This window comes from Neomonachus schauinslandi, chromosome 1, assembly GCF_002201575.2.
Source record: "Neomonachus schauinslandi chromosome 1, ASM220157v2, whole genome shotgun sequence".
NCBI lineage: Eukaryota > Metazoa > Chordata > Mammalia > Carnivora > Phocidae > Neomonachus > Neomonachus schauinslandi.
Window position 1 is genome coordinate 82,880,347 of NC_058403.1, and position 8,167 is coordinate 82,888,513.

General features: G+C 42.0%; 1 pseudogene; it reads left to right on the top strand.

The window, feature by feature from the left end:
- The first annotated feature begins 905 nt into the window (after positions 1-905).
- On the top strand, positions 906-1,179 carry LOC123324768 (annotated as a pseudogene).
- The last annotated feature ends 6,988 nt before the right edge of the window (positions 1,180-8,167 follow it).

Genomic DNA, 8,167 nt, shown 5'->3' on the forward strand with positions numbered 1-8,167 from the left:
GAAATCATCTTATTTATGTGAAAGCTCCCAATATCTAAACGTTGGCAAGTAGTTGTGAATAATCAAAACACATCTGCGGACCAAAAGGGAGCTGCCACTTTGCAACCCCTGGCCTGGAAGGCTCTTCATCTCCCCATCATGTGGCTAACTCCTACTCAACTTCCGGTACTCACTTCTGGAGACAGTTGTGTGGGGAAAGCTGCCCCCAGCCACCTCTCTTCGTCTCCCCTTTCCCCCCAGCCTAGTGCTCCAACCCTGGGCACTCAAGCACGGCTCCAAAGCTTGTCTCCCTGCAGTGCGATTGTGTGTGGGTCTCCCCTAATAAGTGCCCATTGCCTGAGGCAGGGATGGTGCCTTAGGCCTCTTATTCTAGGAAGATATGTTAATCCCAAACTGGAGACTGACTCAGCAAACAAATGCTATTAGATGCTTACTATGTGTATATAGAAAAATTTAACAAATTATGGCCCCTCAGAAATATGAATTAAGAACATACACCCTAGGGTGCCTGGGTGGCTCAGTCGTTAAGCGTCTGCCTTCGGCTCAGGTCATGATCCAGGGTCCTGGGATCAAGTCCCACATCAGGCTCTCTGCTCCTCGGGAAGCCTGCTTCTCCCTCTCCCACTACCCCTGCTTGTGTTCCTGCTCTCGCTATGTCTTTCTCTGTCAAATAAATAAATAAAATCTTAAAAAAAAAAAAAGAACATACACCCTAGGAAAAGTCTTTCCTCTCCAAATCGATGTTGTTTACTTTTGTGATTTGCATCTCCTCCCAAATCTAGTTCACCGGTGAGCATCCTCAGACCATCTCCACAGGGCACCTTTATCCTTAAAGTGTTGCTTAGTGGTTAAGGGAGTGGCCTTTAAAGACAGTCTGGGTTCGGGCCAGGCAGACAGCGGGCAGGATGGAGGCCACCTTGGAGCAGCACTTGGAGGACACAAAGAAGAATCCATCCTTCGTCAGAGTCCTGTGCACAGATTCACAAGGACTTAATCTGAGCTGCCGTGGGACTGTCAGATGAGTGTGCTGGGGTGATATCTGTTCTGGCCCAGCAAGCGACTCGGCTAACCTCAGACCCCACTGATATTCCTGTGGTGTGTCTAGAATCAGATAATGGGAACATTAGGATCCAGAAACATGACAGCATCACAGCGGCAGTGCCCAAAGCGGCCTCTTGACATCTCATATCAGTTCTCCAGCAGCCTGTCACAGGGGCTCGATCCTACCAATGTTAATTGTATTGCAGAACTATTCCAGTTCCAGTAGTTAGGCCATTTATTTAGTGTGCATTGGTCACTTTTCCATTAATTTTAGACTAAGCTGCTTTTGACACTCGATGGACTGACTTATCAAAATATTAGTAAGAAAAGATCATGTTTTGAAGCAGCAGGTCCAGGTCACTTTGTACATAGAATTTTGTTATGTTCAATAAATCTGGTCAGAGGAAAATAAAATAAAGACAGTCTGGGTTCATATTTGGCCTCTGCCACCTGTGTGACCTTGGGCAAGGTACTTTATTCTCAGTTTTCTTACACTTATGTGTTTTTTTTTAATTGAGGTATAGTTGATACACAAATGTGACATTAGTTTCAGGTGTACGACTTAGCGAATGGACAACTACCTTATGCTATGCTCACCCCAAGCATCATCAGACACCATACAACATATTTAAACATATTTAAACTGGGGGTAATAATGAAACCTGCCTTAAAGGGTTGTGTGAAAATTAATTATGCCGACAGCTATTTACTGTGCTGGGCCATTACTAGTACCCATCATTGAACAAGGTGCCTTCCAAGAACGCTGAGTCTCCGGTATCAACTACACTACCCAAGGTCACTCTGCTGGTACACTGCAAAACCGGGCTGCAAACACAGATCTGCTACCAAGGCCATCGCCTTTCCAATTATACTAGAGAAAAATCAACCTGGTCCTCCCAAATTGTTGTCAGTCTGCCAACACTTAAAACGCACCCCCACACGTGAAGCTAGTCCCTTAGCAAGTACCTAAATACAAGTAAATTCCTTTTATCTTTAGATTAATAATAATAAAAGCTAACAGGGAGCTCTATGTTCTCCACGTGGTGCTAAGTACGTGTCTTTCATTGTTGTCTTTAACCTCCCCCAGGGACTTATTATTTTCAGATGAGGAAACTGAAATCCAGAAGGTTAAGTCACTTGCCCAAGGACACAAAGTAGTGTTTAAGCCTAGACAATGACTCCAAAGCCATTAAGAGTTCTCAATCTCTCTGCCAGGCATTGGGATTTCCCAGACCACTACAATTTCATTTAGAAAATAATCATAAAATTATGAGCCAACTTACCAACTCTTTATTTCATTGCCATTTGCTCATAAAAGAAAGAACACGCTAACGCAAAAACTGTTGAGAGTTCATCATCTCAGAGTAAAATAATTAAATACATTTAACTGTATAAAAAGTTCCAGACATTGCTTTTGTTTGTATGTTAACTGCCTCCTTGCCAACGCTTTCTCTCCGTCCTTCGCAACCTCTTCACCTCCCTTCCACTTTATCATTTCTGCTCTTCGGCTATTCCTTCCTTCGGAGACAGGATAACTGGCCCACAAGTAGCCCTGGCGTCATTTAAACTGGAAGGGGGAAGCCCGGATGCCAGTATGAGCGAGGGGCTTGGTCCAACCTCGGCAACGGGGGAAGCAGCCGGGGATGGGGGAGGCTATCCACGCTGATCAAGAGGCTCTAAAGGGAGACCGTGGTGCGCGACGGAATGCGGCGGAGAGTCCAGCAAAATGGAGGATGAAAAGGGCAGGGAAAGGGGCAAAGGGCTTCTCCACTTCCACCTTCTTGACACCCAGACAGAGGGAGGGAATGGGCCAGTGGTAAGAAGGAGGCAGGGTGACAAAGCGAAGAATGTTTGCATTGTGCTGACAACCACCCACGGGGGCCTCTTCACAAATGAGTCCCTCCCACGGATTTCTTTTGAGTTAACATGGAATTCAGTTCCCTAAACTCAGTCTGAAAAATGGAATCACATTCAGTTTCACTCATTTATTCAATGTTTATTAGGACCCTACCATGGCTGGGCCTTGTAATGTGCACTGGGGAAAGGTTACCTTAATAAGATTGGTTTTAGCCAGCTTTCAAGAGTTCATAGATGGGTAGGAGAGACAAAATATGTTTGCTTTATTTTTCATTTCTTTTTTGCGCATGCATATTAAGGTACTTGTACTCAGTTGGAGAAATTCCTTTATTTTCTATCTATGGTAATATTAATAAACCTATTCATGAAAAATCTTATCCTCGATGGGGACATACCTGACAAATCCAATTATGTATAAGCAGAAAGTTGTACACAATTGCTTAGAGAATAAATAACCCACATAACCCTGGTTAGAATATACAATTTGCCAGAATCCCTACATAGGTAGTTATACTTCATGTGACTAGTACCCAGAAGGAAATTTAATCTGCAATGCATATTTTAGTGAGTTCTTCCCCAGGCACATTAGCAAGACAAGTTTTTGTTCTTGTTGATGGGGGGGGGGGTGCAAAGTAGGTTGGGGGAAAGGGGCCAAATGTAGGGGACCAAATTTCCCAAAACGAAGAAAGAAGTCAAAGCCTGCCTCCTGCAACCCCCTGTATCAAGAAACACGCATTTCTTTTATGCCCAGTCTGTGTTGCCCCTGTTTGGCTTTAGGTCAATGCAAGTAGCACGTGACCTGCTGAAATTAATTCTACAAAACAATGGAATTGAGTTTCCAAGATCTCATCCTATTACTTTTGATAATAAATTATTTTTTTCTCTCTCACAGTGAGTTCCTGACACTTTCAACTTTGGTGTTGCTAGTGAAAAGGAATGAATTAAAAATGCAACCAAGTGCAAACCTTTGGTGGGTTTAAGGGCATTTTACTTCTTTTTATTGAATGTTTCCCTTTCCCTATTAACTAACTTAAAATGATAAAATGTGCCCATGGGGACAGGGGTAGGATTTAACCTCTAAATTCAGGGACTGGCTTACTAATTCAGTCCTATTTGTTATTAAATTCCAAAAGGCATTTACCTACAAAAAGCTGGTAAGAGTCTTTAAAAGCCATTCCTGAAAAATCTCATACAATGAAGAAGCAATATTCATTGCATTCCCATAATTCTGCTTGAAGAAATAAAACAAATGTATATAAATGCACACACAGGTCAAAAGATGAGAAGGAAATATACCAATAGGTTAGCAGTGGTTATCTTTGGACATTGAGATTCGGAATGGTTTTTATTTTCTACTTTTTTGTCTTGGTCTACTTATAATTTTTCTACTTTTAACAACTATTTGCCTTTTATTGAGAAAAATGCATTGGTGATGGACATTGGGGAGGGTAGGTGTTGTGGTGAGCACTGTGAATTGTGCTGAGGAATCACAGACCTGTACCCCTGAAACAAATAAAACATTATATGTTAATAATAATAAAATTAATTAATTAATTTAAAAAATACATTTAAGGCTATTTTTCCTCCCCTGGGGGACTCCAGATCCTGCCTCCCACCCTGTATAGCTGGGTAAGAACCAATCCCCCCTCATCCCTGCAAAAGATTGAAGATGTATTCTCTGAGAGTAAAACAGAGGGTCTCTGGAGTGGAGAGAGACGGAGCACAGCTGAAGACAGAAGTACTGTACAGAGTCAAAGGGTGTCTGATTGCAGATGCTGAGAGCTCCCCATACACACCACACCAGCGTGCACACCGCCAGTGCCCTCTCCGCACTCAGCTGCCATGCCTTCACCCTCCAACCAAAAAAATGGAAGCATTTCTCTGACAACCAAAAAGGAAAAAAATCTAAAGATACAAACCTACTCTAGAGTTTCCCCAACTAAAAGGTCTAGCCACATGGCCCCCCAATGAACCCCAATTGATAAGCTCCCAACCACTAAGATCAGAGCAGACAGATAAGATTGACAGATTGCTAAGAAAGGCCTCAAACATTAAAACAGTGACTAAAACAAATGGACAGAAAATAGCAATTTGAATGAAACAAAGATTATACAATAAGAAAAAAATACTATCAGATAAAATATCGCAATTATGAAACAAGGATGGAATATTATGTTTTAAAGAACATTCAAAAAACAAAAAAGAATGATTAGAAATAAAAAATATGAAAAACACAACAAAAGGGTTGAAAGATAAAACTATGCCAGAAAAATTTTTTTAGTAAAGATTTTTATTTATTTATTTGAGATAGAGAGCACAAGTGGGAGGAAGAGCAGAGAGAGAAGCAGACTCCCCGCTGAGTGGGGAGCCCAACTCGGGGCTCCATCCCAGGACCCTGAGATCAGGGCCTGAGCCAGAGGCAGACGCTTAACCAACTGAGCCACCCAGGTGCCCCATAAACTATGCCAGAAAATTAAGCAAAAAGACCTAAAGATAAGAAAAATTAGATAGAACATAGGAAAGAAAAGATAATAGATATTCTTTTTTTTTTTAAGATTTTATTTATTTATTTGAGACAGAGAGAATGAGAGAGAGCACATGAGAGGGGGGAGGGTCAGAGGGAGAAGCAGACTCCCCGCCGTGCAGGGAGCCCGATGCGGGACTCGATCCAGGGACTCCAGGATCATGACCTGAGCCGAAGGCAGTCGCTTAACCAACTGAGCCACCCAGGCGCCCGATAATAGATATTCTTACGGGTGTAATATCCAAAGAACAGGAGTTCCAAAAAGAACAGATAAACAGGGGGCACCTGGGTGGTCCTCAGTTCACTGGGGAGTGAAGGGAATTTGCAGGGTGATAGTAAAAGGAATCTCTGAGAGCAACTAGCCCAAACTGCTTCAAACCATAATGCCCCTGGAGAGAATCTGCAAGGGATAAAACTGGTAAGGTATGTGATCTATCTGCACATCTCCAGTGAAGCCAAATCCCAAAAAGTATAGATTGAAATGATTAAAAGAAAATAAAACAAAACACACAGAACACAAGGCAAATGGGAAAAGTAAGCAATGTCATGGTTTACAAAATGACTCAGCTGTGAATGGTCATTGTTGTGTAAACCCTAGTGCAGACCCTACAAAAATTCTGACATAATTAAATTGGGAGGGCAGAGGGGATGAGGAAAGTTGTGTGTGTAGTAGAGTGTCCTGGGGGGCAGGGAGGAAGAGAGCCAACCCTCATCTTCTACAGTGAAAAGTTATTACTTAGCACCTACAACTGAAAAAATCAAGAAGTCGGCAATTTAAGCATATGAGATAGAGACATGGAGGTCGATATAAAAAGCAGCGGCTGACACATGAAAGTGATCGCCTTTGGGGTGGGAAAGTGGCAGACGGAGAGGTAGAGACCTATTGCATTTCTTTGTAAACCTTGTGGAACCATTTTATTCTTTAAACCATGGGCATATATAATTTTGATAGAAGACTAGAATAAAATGAAAAATTAAAAAGCGAAGGCTGGAACTGACTTTTAGAGCTATACATATTTTTGGGTTGGAATCCCACCGTAGCACTTACCTAAGTCTGCTGGTGCTTAACTTCCTATCGTCTCCGAGCCTATTGGTTTCCACCTGTAAAATCAGAACAATGGCGGTTGTGAAAATTAAATGAGGTTTAATGTGTGAGGTCCTTTGTCCATACTGGACAGTTCATGTCAGCTCGTGGGTCAAATGGCCAAGGTTCTCACGCTCTCACATGACCATTGTAAGAGACTAACAGCCCGAGTTTTTCTGCCCTTAGAGCAGAGTTCTACTTAGGCCGATGTCCAATTGTTGGAGGAAGGAGATTTCAAATCAATGTTTCTCAGTCTTAAACAAGGTACAGATCCCTTTCAAAGGAGAAACAAAATAAAACACCAAACTCTTAGGGACCCAGTGTTGACTTAGGCTCTTTTAATTATAATATCATTTAAATAAGATAATACTATTTATTTAGGCATTAACTCCTTTAATACGTGGAACTTAAGCAACAATACAGTAAAAATAAATTTAAATGAAAACCAAATCCCAAACTGGTGGAATTCAAGTGAACGCTAATTTTTTAAAGTTTGTTTATCTATTCATTTCTTTATTTAAGTAATCTCTACACCCTACATGGGGCTGGAACTCATGACCCAGAGATCAAGAATCGCATGCTCTTCCAACCAAGTCAGCAAGGCGCCCCCAAGTGAACACTAATTTAATGTGACAGTTGGTGACATTTTGCTGAAACCAAATCATGGGTCTTCAAGAGCACACACAATAGCAGGTTCTCATTGGTCCCTATGCCCAGGCCACTCTGGGTGCTAGATGATGATCCAATTTCTCATGGCTTTTCCGTGAACCCTCCCTCCACTGCTGGCTATGGGACTCTTACATCTTTGCATGGTGCTAGCATGTCTCTTATGCATCAGGTCTAATAATGTTTTTTTCTTGTTAGCCGGGTACAACGAAAGTAACACAATTTGGCACCAACTTAATCGTAACAGAAACTCGGGCTCAAACATTGAGAAAAACCCTAAATTAAAAATCATCATGGAAAACTATAAAGTCCCTGAATGGAACTCCCTGGTGGTTAATTAAGGCCTCCTGGGTAGCCTTAACCCAAAGTCAGGAGTCAGGCTTTTCCCGGCAGCAGGACCACCCTCCTTTTCCCTGTGTCCCCCCAACCCCCTGTCCAGTCAAAACTGCTGCTTTATTATGCCTTTACCATACCCATGGGACATCTAATAAGCACTAATGAAGATTTCCTTCTTTCTACACCCAGTTTTCCTCAGTCCATTGTACTGCTTGTGATGGGTCCTTGGTTTGCTTTATTTTTTTTTTAAATTTGCTTTCTTTTTCAAAATACATAGTATGACATTTATCTCACACACAGGACAAAAACCAAAGACATGGTATCTGACTGCTCAAAAGACCCAACTTCACCTTAGGATGGAAAATATTTGCTGACTTCTTTGACGCTAAAAAATATCCGTGTAATTTTTTCAAGATTTTATTTATTTGAGAGAGAGAGAGTGCAAGCAGGGGGAGTAGCAAAGGGAAAGGGAGAAGCAGACTCCCCATTGAGCAGGGATCCCAATGCAGAACTTGATCCCAGGACCCTGGGATCATGACCTGAGCCAAAGGCAGACACTTAATCAACTGAGCCACCCAGGCACCCCCAAAATCTGTGTATTTTAATGGAATTTAGTATATATGTTTGTGATGTATTAAAAACAAACACAGCAAACTGTC